Below are 12,921 nucleotides of genomic sequence, written 5' to 3'. Positions count from 1 at the left end.
GTGAAAAGCATAATGCCATCTCTCTGGTCCATGACACAATAGGATATGGCACAGCACAGGTAGCCTACAAAGAGATGCAGGGATATAACATAAGGGTTTATAATATAACGTAGGAGCTGCAATCCTGGTTATACATTGATACAAAAAGGCTGTCTTAAGCATACGGAGATCAAAGCATCTGTCGTTTATTTCATATTTTATCACAAATATGCCTTCTGTAAATTGAGACAGTAGCCAACATAAACGAAAGCTGTAGGGTGAACGTGTTCCAATTGCAATATAAAATAATATAATGAAAATGCCAAATAGCCAATGATCTCCACAATTCGAGCCATGCCAAATATATTTACGCATTTATAATCAAATGAAACGACACTGTCCTTTTCCAGTGCACACACATCTCTGAAGATGGAGCAATCGTCAGCAGGTCAATGAAAACGAAAGGCTGTGACAAGGTCAGCAGCTTATTGAAAATAAAGACACCATTTATGACTAAGAAAATATGCAAGAGTAAAGGACAAGCTCCCACCACCTTATAAGTGATCTTGTTTGCCCGCAAATCGGTCTTGAAGTTGCCCACCGCGCCTTGTATCTCCCATCCACAGCTCTTCGACGCTCTTTGTGTTACTGATGCTGCGGGTGCTCGCACCGACACGCACGCACGGCAAAGCGCACAGACAATCGAACAGAAACCTGCAAGCACATGAGGCGGGAGGGTGGGGCTGGCGGAGGCTGTGCTTGGCACAAAAATCACCTAACGCCCACAACCGATCTCCGCTGCGATGCGGCTCATCTGTTGGTCGAAAATGGTTGCCTGTATATAGCATATCTTCACACAAATAGCTTTGGCTATTGATCTTGTATAGGCCTAATGTATGAATAGGCCTAGTATTTTATTCGGAGTGGAGGTGCTTGTTTGTCTCAGTCTGTCACGGTGCAGTGGCTATCATATTTCTGTCTTGTATAATTAGTATTGCACCAATCAAAATGTCCCTTCCGTCAGCAGCTGCGCAATGGATCTCAAAATATTATGAAAAAAATGATATGTGAAGAATGTGCGCTTTCTCAATTAATTTATGAGGCATAACGTATTCACATCGTTATTGTTCTCTGATCAAGACTGGCATGACTGACTTCTTTGTACTGTGCATCTTGAGCCAACCCTGGCAAAAGGAACCAGATTAATTACTATTTTTACTTGCAATGGGAGTGGGTGCTTTAATAATTCCTAAAGCATAAAGGCCTCCATAGTTTGGGACCATTTCAGTGATTTAACACCACCCTGATAGTTCTAGGCTTAAAGTCATGAAAAAAATGTAGGCAACCTTTTATCAGATCAATGTGCAAAAATGCTGCTGGAAGGGCATTCATAAACTTATGCAGTCAGAAACTGAAAACAGCTGCTTGCAGCTGTAGGTAGGCTGGTCTTCCAGTAGGAGTCGGGATAGGATCAATTATTTATATATACACAAGTCCTTCTCTTCCTCTGTCAGCTCCCAGACTCAGGGAGAATATCAATACATTTCCTTGATTCCTCATGTCCTCTCTCCTTGCCTTGTTCTCAAAACCCATTGGATGAGAAGGTCAGAGGGCCCTCCCTCTGTGGCAGGTAGCCACGGCCTGTTCTCCCTGCTTCCATCACTCAGACCTGGACAGTACAGGAGTGTCATGGCAAAAACTGTCAGACTGGCTAATAGCTTCTATCCCCAGGCCATCAAGCTGCTGAATAGCCACTAGGCAGCTATCTGCTCCCCCTTTCTCCCTCCTGCCCCCGTGACTTCCTACCCCCCAACAAACATTTACCCTGCCCACACCCCACAATGGACATTGTTACAGTTGTAAATGTATATATTATTATAATTTGCATTATTGTCTCATTGACTTCACACTTCACTCCCGGGCTGCTCCCCCTATGGGCATTCTACACCCCCAACAGACACTTCCCCTGCCCCCACCCCCCAATGGACATTTATCATTGCTACAGTTGTAAATGTGTATATTATTTTTTAAATGATTATTTTCTCATTCATTTATCTTTTTTTGTACCCTGCTGTGCATGTGACTAATAAACAAATCTAAATAAAATCTAATTGTTTTCGTCACTTGCTTTGGTAACAGGAGTAGACTAACAGTGAAATGTTTACTTTCGGCCCTTCCCAACAATGCAGAGGAAAAAAAGATAAATCATTTTAAAGAATAACATGAGGAATAAATACAAAATGAGTAACAATAACTTGGCTATATACACGGAGTACCAGTACTGAGTCGATTTGCAGGGGTACGAGGTAATTGAGGTAGATATGTACATACTGTATAGGTAGGGATAACGTGACTAGGCAACAGGATAGATAATAAGCAGTAACAGCAGCGTATGTGATGAGTCAAAAGAGTTAGTGCAAAAAGGGGTCAATGCAGATAGTTAAATAGTTAACCAATAGCTACCCAGACTACCTATTTAGCAGTCTTATGGCTTGGGGGTAGCAGAGAGAACAGTCTATGACTTGGATGGCTGTAGTCTTTGACAATTTTTAGGGCCCTCCTCTGACACCGCCTGGTATAGAGGTCCTGGATGGCAGGGAGCTTGGCTCCAGTGTTGTACTAGGCTGTACGCACTACCCTCTGTAGTGCTTTGCAGTCAGATGCCAAGCAGTTGCCATACCAAGCGGTAATGCAACCAGTCAAGATGCTCTCAATGGTGCAGCTGTATAACGTTTTAGGATCTGAGGGCCCATGCTAAATCTTTTCAGTCTACTGAGGGGAAAGATGCATTGTCAAGCCCTCTTCATGACTGTGTTGGTGTGTGTGGACCATTCTAGTGGTTAAGAGAGTTGAACCAGTGCCCGAAAGGTCACTCAGTGGTTCCTCTAGTATCTTTTTCAGCAGTGGTGGCAAGGGTAAGGGGGTGCATTGCTTCCAGTGTCCGTGCAATGACATGCTAGCTGTTCCCATATACCTCCAGCCATTGAGCCAACAACTATTTGAAAGAGCATCCTTGCTGAAATATATATATAACAAAGAAAATAAATTAAACGGTGGCAACCATTCAAATCACATTTTATTGGTCACATACACACGGTTAGCAGATGTTAATGCGAGTGTAGCGAAATACTTGTGCTTCTAGTTCTGACCGTGCAGTAATATCTAACATCTAACTGGGGCGGCAGGGTAGCCTAGTGGTTAGAGCGTTGGACTAGTAACCGAAAGGTTGCAAGTTTAAATCCCTGAGCTGACAAGGTACAAATCTGTCATTCTGCCCCTGAACAGGCAGTTAACCCACTGTTCCCGGTAGGCCGTCATTGAAAATAAGAATTTGTTCTCAACTGACTTGCCTAGTTAAATAAAGATTTTAAAAATAATCTAACCATTTCACAACTACCTTATACACACAAGTGTAAATTAATGAATAAGAATATGTACATATAAATATGATGCAGTAGATGGTATAGAGTACAGCATATACATATGGTATGTAAACATTATAAAGTGGCATTGTTTAAAGTTACTAGTGATACATTTATTGCATCCAATATTAAAATATTAATGTGGCTAGAGATTTGAGTCCGTATGTTGGCAGCAGCCACTCAATGTTAGTGATGACTGTTTAACAGTCTGATGGCCTTGAGATATAAGCTGTTTTTCAGTCTCTCGGTCCCAGCTTTGATGCACCTGTACTGAGCTCGCCTTCTGGATGATAGCGGGGTGAACAGGCAGTGGCTCGGGTGGTTGTCCTTGATGATCTTTTTGGCCTTCCTGTGACATCGGGTGGTGTAGGTGTCCTAGAGGGCAGGTAGTTTGCCCCCGGTGTTGCATTGTGCAGACCTCACTACGCTCTGGAGAGCCTCACGGTTGTGGGTGGAGCAGTTGCCGTACCAGGCGGTGATACAGCCCGATACAAGCTCTCGATTGTGCATCTGTAAAAGTTTGTGAGTGTTTTTGGTGACAAGCCAAAATTCTTCAGCCTCCTGAGGTTGAAGAGGCGCTGCTGCCTTCTTCACCACGCTGTCTGTGTGGGTGGACCATTTCAGTTTGTCTGTGATGTGTACAGAGGAACTTAAAACTTCCCACCTTCTCCACTACTGTCCCGTCGATGTGGATAGGGGGGTGCTCCCTCTACTGTTTCCTAAAGTCCACAATCATCTCCTTTGTTTTGTTGACGTTGAGTGTGAGGTTATTTTCCTGACACCACACTCCGAGGGCCCTCACCTCCTCCCTGTAGGCCGTCTCGTTGTTGTTGGTAATCAAGCCCACTCCTGTAGTGTTGTCTGCAAACTTGATGATTGACTTGGAGGAGTGCATGGTCACGCAGTCATGGGTGAACAGGGAATACAGGAGAGGGCTGAGAACACATCCTTGTGGGGCCCCAGTGTTGAGGATCAGCGGGGAGGAGATGTGGTTTCCTACCCTCACCACTGGGGGTGGCCCGAAGGTTTTGGTGGCGGGCCGTGTCAGTGGCACTGTATTGTCCTCAAAGTGAGCAAAGGAGTTGTTTAGTTTGTCTGGGAGCAAGACATCGGTGTCCGCGACGGGGCTGGTTTTCTTTTTGTTGTCCGTGATTGACTGTAGACCCTGCCACATACCTCATGTCTGAGCCGTTGAATTGCGACTCTACTTTGTCTCTATGCTGACGCTTAGCTTGTTTGATTGACTTGCGGGGGGAATAGCTACACTGTTTGTATTCGTCATGTTTCCGGTCGCCTTGCCCTGATTAAAAGCAGTGTTTCACGCTTTCAGTTTTGCGTGAATGCTGCCATTAATCCACGGTTTCTGGTTGGGGAAGGTTTTAATAGTCGCCGTGGGTACAACATCACCGATGCACTTGCTAACAAACTCGCTCACCGAATCAGGGTATACATCAATGTTGTTGTTCAACGCTATCCGGAACATATCCCAGTCCACGCGATCAAAGCAATCTTGAAGCGTGGAATCAGATTGGTCAGACCAGTGTTGAACAGACCTGAGCACGGGCGTTTCCTGTTTTACTTTCTGTCTATAGGCTGGGAGCAATAAAATAGTAATGGTCAGATGTGCCGAAAGGAGGGCGAGGGAGGGCTTTGTATGCATCGCGGAAGTTAGAGTAACAATGAACCAGAATTTTGCCTGCCCGGGTCGCACATTCGATATGCTGATAAAATTTAGGGAGCCTTGTTTTCAGATTTGCCTTGTTAAAATCCCCAGCTACAATAAATGCAGCCTCAGGATATGTGGTTTCCAGTTTACATAAGAGTCCAATGAAGTTCTTTCAGGGCCGTCGATGTGTCTGCTTGGGGTGTGATATACACGACTGTGATTATGATCGAAGAGAATTCTCTTGGTAGATAATGTGGTCAGCATTTGATTGTAAGGAATTCTAGGTCCAGTGAACAAAAGGACTTGAGTTCCTGTATGTTGTCATAAGGCATACACCCCCGCCCTTCTTCTTACCAGAGAGATGTTTGTTTCTGTCGGCGCGATGCGTGACTAAACCAGGTGGCTGTACCGACTCTGATAACATATCCTGAGTGAGCCATGTTTCCGTGAAACAGAGAATTCAGATGAATATAGGGGAAATACTGTCACTGATTCGAAGACCCTATTAGGTGAGAGAAAATAAACAGTGGATGTGCCCTCGAGCAAGGAACTTACCCCTAATTGAGCCAGTAAGTCACACTGGATCAGAGCGCATGCTAAATTACGAAAATGTTAATGTGAGAGAGGAAGCGAGGAATCAAAGAAATACCATTGAGTCACCCCCATTGGGACGATATTTAGTTCAAAACTACAACTCCTACAATCCCCTCTGATTTCGTATTTTTGGTTGTCGTGGCCTACTGCAGTCAGAAGTTATGGTACGTGGTAGTTCAAACTTTTTTCTCCTCATAGAAACAAAACAATAACATAGGCTACCCAACAGATATCATTCAGCGACCAATGAGACCTCCAGTGAAATCAGGATTTCGGAATGAAAAGCTCTGGAGGGGCCAGGAGCGGGTACGTGATAAACTTCAGACGAACAGTGAACTCTTGCTCTTTGGGTAGATCCGCTGTCGGTGCTGACGTTCGCTGTCATCGTGGCATCTGGGGGGCTTCTGTTCATGATAGAGAAAGGAATGCTGAATAGTATGGAGACACCTCCACATCGGGAAGCAGCAAGGTCATACTACCTCAGACAAGCTCGTCATCCTGATCCATCTGTGGACGCAGAATCTCAGGTAAACGGAAGACTTTTAAAACCATTATGATTTCCAGCAGTAGCCCACTTGAGGTACTCCTGTTACTCCTATTTTAAATTGTCTACTTTACCAATTTCTCATAATCAGCTGTATTTTTCATCATTCTATAAACATTTAGGATATTCTTGGTTGGTAATTTTTAAACATACTTCCATGTCGCCTTAATCAACAAACTACATCATACCTAAAAACACTTGGATTCTAAACATAAAAATGTTAGCATGAACAGACTGTCACATGGAATGTACATCACGATTATCAGCCGAAGAGACTTCTTCTTCGATGAGGTTTACTGGCGGTTGGCATACAATAAATGTTGCATTACCGCCACCTACTAGACCGGAGTACAACTCCCTTATACATTGCTTGAAAAAATAAACCTAGCATCTAACACTACACTCACAAAAAAATAAAAAATAATACCACCCTACACCACTATTTAAATATATTTAGTCCTACCTCAGTTCAACAACCTGAAAGGATGGGACACCACCACTTAACACACCCTGTAACTCGCACACTCAAAAACCTCTGCAGCTGTCACCACAACAATTTTCTGCGACTTGCATTCCTGCAGTACAGTTGATAACCATTGCTATAAATGCTAAAACTCCTACTGAAATCCTACTCACTTGTTGGCCTATCCCTCTGTACTGGTACATATCTACTACTCACACCACTCCTCTCAGGATCCCTCCCCCTTGACCCATCTTTCTCTACTTTCTTCACTGCCTCAACATATGACAACTTCTGCACTACTCTAACCCTGGAAACCTCAACCTTCCTCTCTTGCACGGGACATTTCTGATCCCCAGCCCCATGGGCACCCCTACAATTAACACATACCACTACTTTCCCCAATGCAACACATTCCTTTGTCTCATTCCATTCTGAACACTTCTCACACCTAGGAACATCCCTCCTACACACTGTTGCCACATGCCCATAAACTTGACATCTAACAGTGTATTGTATTCGGCACAAAAGCTTGTTTTTGTTTCACCACTCACGCCACCCTGTTTGCGTCGCACCACTGCCAAAGAGACGATTCCAACTGACTTTCTTAACTAGCTAACCTTGCTTTTAAAATAACAAAAAGCTGTGGCGTGCCGTTTTGTTTGAAAAATAGTAGGCGAAAAAGACCACCAAATTAAGTTTGATCAACTGCCCAAGTACCAAGTTAGACGAACCTCATGATTTCAGGCTATTACTCCGCGATGCACTTCATTACTGGTAAGTCGCCAGTACTTGTTTGTATCTAACTAGCAATGTGTATTGCGTAAAGCTTGCTAGTTAGCTTGTAGTAAGGACTAGTGAGCTATATCCATCCAAATAACAGCTATACTATTCTTCTGCACGTGGAGATTTATGGAAATCTGGGAGATTCCACCAAGTAGGTGTAGATAGTTAACTATTTGGTAGGATTTTCTCCCCAGCTGGTCTCCGGCAAATTGAAAGGACATAGGCAAGCCAACAATAATACATTTTTCTAAATAGCCCTTGACCGTTCAATTTGCAAAGACTGCAAGTAGTTAGGCAACTTATCAAAGACTAGCGAATTAGATCTAGATTGACTGGCTAGCGAGAGAAGTTCGCTAACTGGGGGTGAAAAAAACTAGGGGTAAACAAACAGTGACGTAAGTATGATACGACAGTTTTACTGTTAGTGTCAGCAGGTCGGGTAACAAATTAGTGGCAGAACAAGTATCATGCAAATCATTTGTTGTTGTGACAGCCACGTATGTTAACACGTGAGGCTGCTGAAAACATTTATTGAAACGACAAAAGAAAGTGTCAGTTTGCTTAGGATGCCAGCAAAAGTTAGGCTAATTACAATGGAGAAATAGGAGTACCCTACGCGGGGTCAAGTTAAGCCACGCCTCGCCATGTATCTATAGTAGAATACAGGTGCAATTTCTAAATTTGGTTGTGCATCCGCAGTTTCTGTTATGTCAGTCACTCAATTAGATGAGTTGCCTAGTTAAATAAAAAGTCAGAAAACACATTTTTAGATTGGTCTTACCAGCTATCTAAACTTGTAGTAATCATGGTCAAATTACCTCACTCCATTGATTTTGTTAATCAGTCTCACTCAGATATCATATTCAAAACTGCAAACATTTCTCTCCGCTCCATGGCAAAATGTTTAGAATTGCAGCAAACTTTCTTTAAACCTGCAACATTTTCTCTGTGCCCCATGGCAAGATGTGTAGAATTGGGCTATTGCCGGGTGTGATGATTCGGAAGCAGGTGGAACATTTTAATAAAACCAAGAACATGACACTAACATAAGGCAGTATGCCAATACACAAGAACAATACTAGTGAGTGAACATGGGAGAGTGACCTATAAAGGGGAGGAAATGAAGGTAATGGAGTCCAGGTGTGAATCATAATGATTCACAGGTGCGCGTAATGATGACTGCCAGGTGTGCGTAATGATGAATCTCAGGACCGGTGGTTAGTACTCTGGTCATGTCATACGCCGGAGGGGAGGAGCAGGAGCAGACGTGACACCGGCTGACTGCATGTGTGGGTACGCAGACCCATGAGCCACTGTTGCCCCTCATGAGTTCAGATTTGTTGCGGCTCCCACCCCATCAAAGTTGCCCCTCCCTGGGCTATATCATGAAAATGTCATGATGCATTTGCTACATTGTTTACATTTTGTTAGTTGTCCACTCTTTGATGGAATGCATATCATAACATGTTGTGTAGGTATTATATTGACGTGAGTGATATTGTATTATACATGCATTATTATTTTGTGTAACTCTTACATAATAATAGTTATATGTCAAAACATTTTCATCTCCCCAATCAGATTCTCCAGGAGATCCGTAACTGAACCATATGTGGTCAGAAGAATATGCCTCACAGTGTGAGGTCCCTGACCCCCTGCAGAGGAAAACCCTGCTGCAGCACGTCCTGGTGAACGACGAGCACTGCTTCCTCTGCTGCTACGTCCCCAAGGTGGCCTGCTCCAACTGGAAGAGGGTTCTGAAGGTCCTGAGTGGGACTCTGGAGAACGTGGACGTCAGCATCAAGATGGACCACAAGAGTGACCTACTATTCCTGTCCTCCCTGAAGTCCGAGGAGATCCGCTACAGGCTAAAACACTACTTCAAGTTCATGTTTGTGCGGGAGCCCATGGAGCGCCTGCTCTCCGCCTACAAGTTTGGGGAGATCAAGGCCTACCAGGAGAAGTACGGTGCTGAGATCATCAGGCCCTACAAAAAGTGCCATTCCAAGGATACAGCAGTGGCTGGGGATGATGTGACGTTTTCAGAGTTTGTGCGCTATCTGCTGGACGAAGATGTGGAGCACAAGAACGAGCACTGGATGCCCATCTACAACCTGTGCCAGCCATGTGCCGTGTCCTATGACTTCATTGGCTCCTATGAGCATCTGGAGAATGATGCTGCCTATATGCTACAGCGTATTGGTGCACCTCCACACATCCACTTCCCTGAGAGACAGATGTGGTACAAGCCTGTCACCACGGAGATGCTGCACTATAACCTGTGCAGTCTGCCACTGAAGCTCCTCAGGGAACTCCTACCCAAGTACATTCTAGACTTTTTCCTGTTTACTTACCCCCCCCCCTCAACACCACCACTGAATACTGCAGACATTAACTGCAAGATTGAATCTTATAACTGGAAATTATGTGTATACAGTATCTTGTTACACATTTGCCATGTCTTTTTATTCCTAAGGAACCAGCAGTATTTTGATATGTTACTTCTTACATTAGATTTGTTACAGCATAGGGAAATATGAATGTGTTGGAGTAATATGTATAAAACCACTAAAACTGGAAAGGAATTGAATTTTAGAAGCCTTCCTTGATGCAAAGTCATCAATTACATCATCATAGGAAATCTGCCCAGCAATTGCATGGTTAATACTGATGACAGCAAGACCACTAAGGAGTTCCTGTGGCATGGTGGACCTCAGGTAGAATTTGATGAGTTTCAGCTTTGAAAAGCTCCTCTCTGCTTCAGCTACGGTCACTGGAAGAGTAAGACCAATTCTGAGAGCAGTCCATAAATGTGGATGCATTTCTGAGAGCTCCCTTTCGTGAATAAATATCAGCAGCGCAAGCAGGGTCATGGTCTTCAATGGCAAGTCAGGCAAATTCTTCAGTTCCTGTGCAAGCTCTCTGCCATCCAAGTCTGAGTGTTCTTCATAGTGCAGTGTCATACTAAGGGCCTCACATTGTTCTGTCAGCTCCTCATTTGAGAGACTTTGGAAGGTTGACAGCACTCCAAACTTCTCTCCCACATTTTCCAATGTGTAAAATCTTTCCTGAAGGGCTGAGGTTGCAGCATCAACAACAACATTGAAAAATGTCACCTCCAGCTTCTTCAGGGCATCACTCAAAGGCTCAACAAATGATTTGTATGAAAAGTGCCGCTTTGTGGACCTCAGCCTTTTTTGTTGTAGAATATCCTTGTGCTGTCATAAAGCCTGTTGCCCTGTAGTTTCTGAGACCTCTCTTTGTCTTTCTGAGAAGACTGACTGTAACATCCACATGTATACTGGGAGACTGCATCAGCTTGCTCACATGTTGGATCTGGTTCAAAATGTCATACCACACCACTGTACAGATGCTGAAGCGGTATGATCCCACCTCCTCTGATAAGGACTGGCCCTCAATCTTTATCACAGGGTCTTTGGTATGATCAGTGCCTCTCAGCGCTGCTGCCTGATACCTCAGTGGCTCAACACTCTTAACTTTACACTCCCACCTTATCTCAGTCCACATCTTCAAAGTGATGTCCACATGTTTTTTCAGGATGGCCCATCGCTGTGTGGAGGCTGAGGACAAGGTGTACAGTTTGTGTAAGATGCCAAAGTAACCTGTGGCATCGACAGAACTTTTAGCAGCATCAGCCACAACCAGGTTCAATATGTGAGCCCCACATGGCACACATAGAGCTCTTGGATTCATTTCCAGGAGTCTGGCTTGGACACTTTTGTTTTTGCCGCTCATGTTGGCCCCATTATCATAAGACGGTCCTCTACAGTCCTCAAAATGAATGTTTAGCTCCTCTAATCTTTTGAGAATCAGGGATGCCAAATGTTGGCCCGTGGACTCCTCTGCCTCCAACAACCCCATAAAATGTTCCTTTATGTGGGGCTCCTCCCTGAGTGACACAATTCTAATCACAACTGACAACTGTTCAGTGTGGCTGACATCTGAGGTGCAATCTAGAATGATAGAGAAGTATTTTGCCAGCTTGATGTCACTCACCATTATTGAAATGACCTTGCTGCTCAACAAATCAATGAGTTCATTCTGTATTTGGTGGCCCAGGTAGCTGGTGCTGTGACTCCAGGACCCTTTTTGGTCTCGGTTAAAGTGCTCCTTCATGACTGGATCAAATTGTGCCATCAGTTTAACCTCTTTGAGGAAATGTCCATTTGATGGAGAGTACAGTGTTTCTGTGTGTCCCCTTAGTTCCAGATTTCCAATTGCCAGACTGCACAATTGCAGTCAGACATGTCAATACCTCTCTCCATCTTATCCTCCATAAGTGCCATCTTATGTTTATCAATTGTTTCCCCTTTTTTGATCCTCATTGCCAGTTCATTCCATGTTTTCATGCAGTTTTGGTGTCCTGGACTGCTGTCGTGTGAAGTCAGCAAAGAACTTGTATGTTTCCAGTCTGTCAGTTCTGAGTTTGCTAAATTCATTTTCTTCTTAAAAAAGAATTTGTAGCAGAAGCAGAAGAGGCTGTTGTTTCTTTCAGAAAACACCAACCAACTTCTAGGGATTGTTTCACCACTCACCAAGGTCTTCCTGAAATACTGGTGGTGACAACTTCTTCCATCACTCTCATTCCTTGGGAAAACAAAGTTAGGTGGTACCTCACTTGGTCCTCTGCAAACTAGTTGTGTCTGAATTCTGTCAGTCAGAACTGAAGGCCAGTCAGCAGGGTCATTAGACAGTGGTTCCTCCTCAGCAACAGGATGGTTCATCCTCAGCAGCAGGGTCTGTAGACAGTGGTTCATCCTCAGCAGCAGGGTCTGTAGACTGGTTCATCCTCAGCAGCAGGGTCTGTAGACAGGGGTTCATCCTCAGCAGCAGGGTCTGTAGACAGTGATTCATCCTCAGCAGCAGGGTCTGTAGAAAGTGGTTCATCCTCAGCAGCAGGGTCTGTAGACAGTGGTTCATCCTCAGCAGCAGGGTCTGTAGACAGTGGTTCATCCTCAGCAGCAGGGTCTGTAGACAGTGGTTCATCCTCAGCAGCAGGGTCTGTAGACAGTGGTTCATCCTCAGCAGCAGGGTCTGTAGACAGGGGTTCATCCTCAGCAGCAGGGTCTGTAGACAGGGGTTCATCCTCAGCAGCAGGGTCTGTAGACAGGGTCTGTAGACAGGGGTTCATCCTCAGCAGCAGGGTCTGTAGACAGTGGTTCATCCTCAGCAGCAGGGTCTGTAGACAGGGGTTCATCCTCAGCAGCAGGGTCTGTAGACAGGGGTTCATCCTCAGCAGCAGGGTCTGTAGACAGGGTCTGTAGACAGGGGTTCATCCTCAGCAGCAGGGTCTGTAGACAGGGGTTCATCCTCAGCAGCAGGGTCTGTAGACAGGGTCTGTAGAAAGTGGTTCATCCTCAGCAGCAGGGTCTGTAGACAGTGATTCATCCTCAGCAGCAGGGTCTGTAGACAGTGGTTCATCCTCAGCAGCAGGGTCTGTAGAAAGTGG

The 12,921-nt window shown here is 44.6% G+C and overlaps 1 protein-coding gene and 1 pseudogene across 1 annotated transcript in view; one reads left to right on the top strand and one right to left on the bottom strand.

The window, feature by feature from the left end:
- Nucleotides 1–695, bottom strand: part of LOC110523005 (capping protein inhibiting regulator of actin dynamics) — a 45,789-nt gene extending 45,094 nt beyond the window's left edge. The window contains exon 1 of the mRNA XM_036979060.1: nt 533–695. The gene's annotated coding sequence lies outside the window, so the exon portion shown is untranslated. The remainder of the gene's footprint in view (nt 1–532) is intronic.
- A 3,578-nt stretch (nt 696–4,273) lies between these two features.
- LOC110523004 lies at nt 4,274–11,381 on the top strand (annotated as a pseudogene).
- The last annotated feature ends 1,540 nt before the right edge of the window (nt 11,382–12,921 follow it).

The sequence above is a fragment of the Oncorhynchus mykiss genome, chromosome 5 (assembly GCF_013265735.2).
Source record: "Oncorhynchus mykiss isolate Arlee chromosome 5, USDA_OmykA_1.1, whole genome shotgun sequence".
In the NCBI taxonomy this organism is placed as follows: Eukaryota; Metazoa; Chordata; class Actinopteri; order Salmoniformes; family Salmonidae; genus Oncorhynchus; species Oncorhynchus mykiss.
This window is presented reverse-complemented; position numbering and strand designations above follow the sequence as displayed.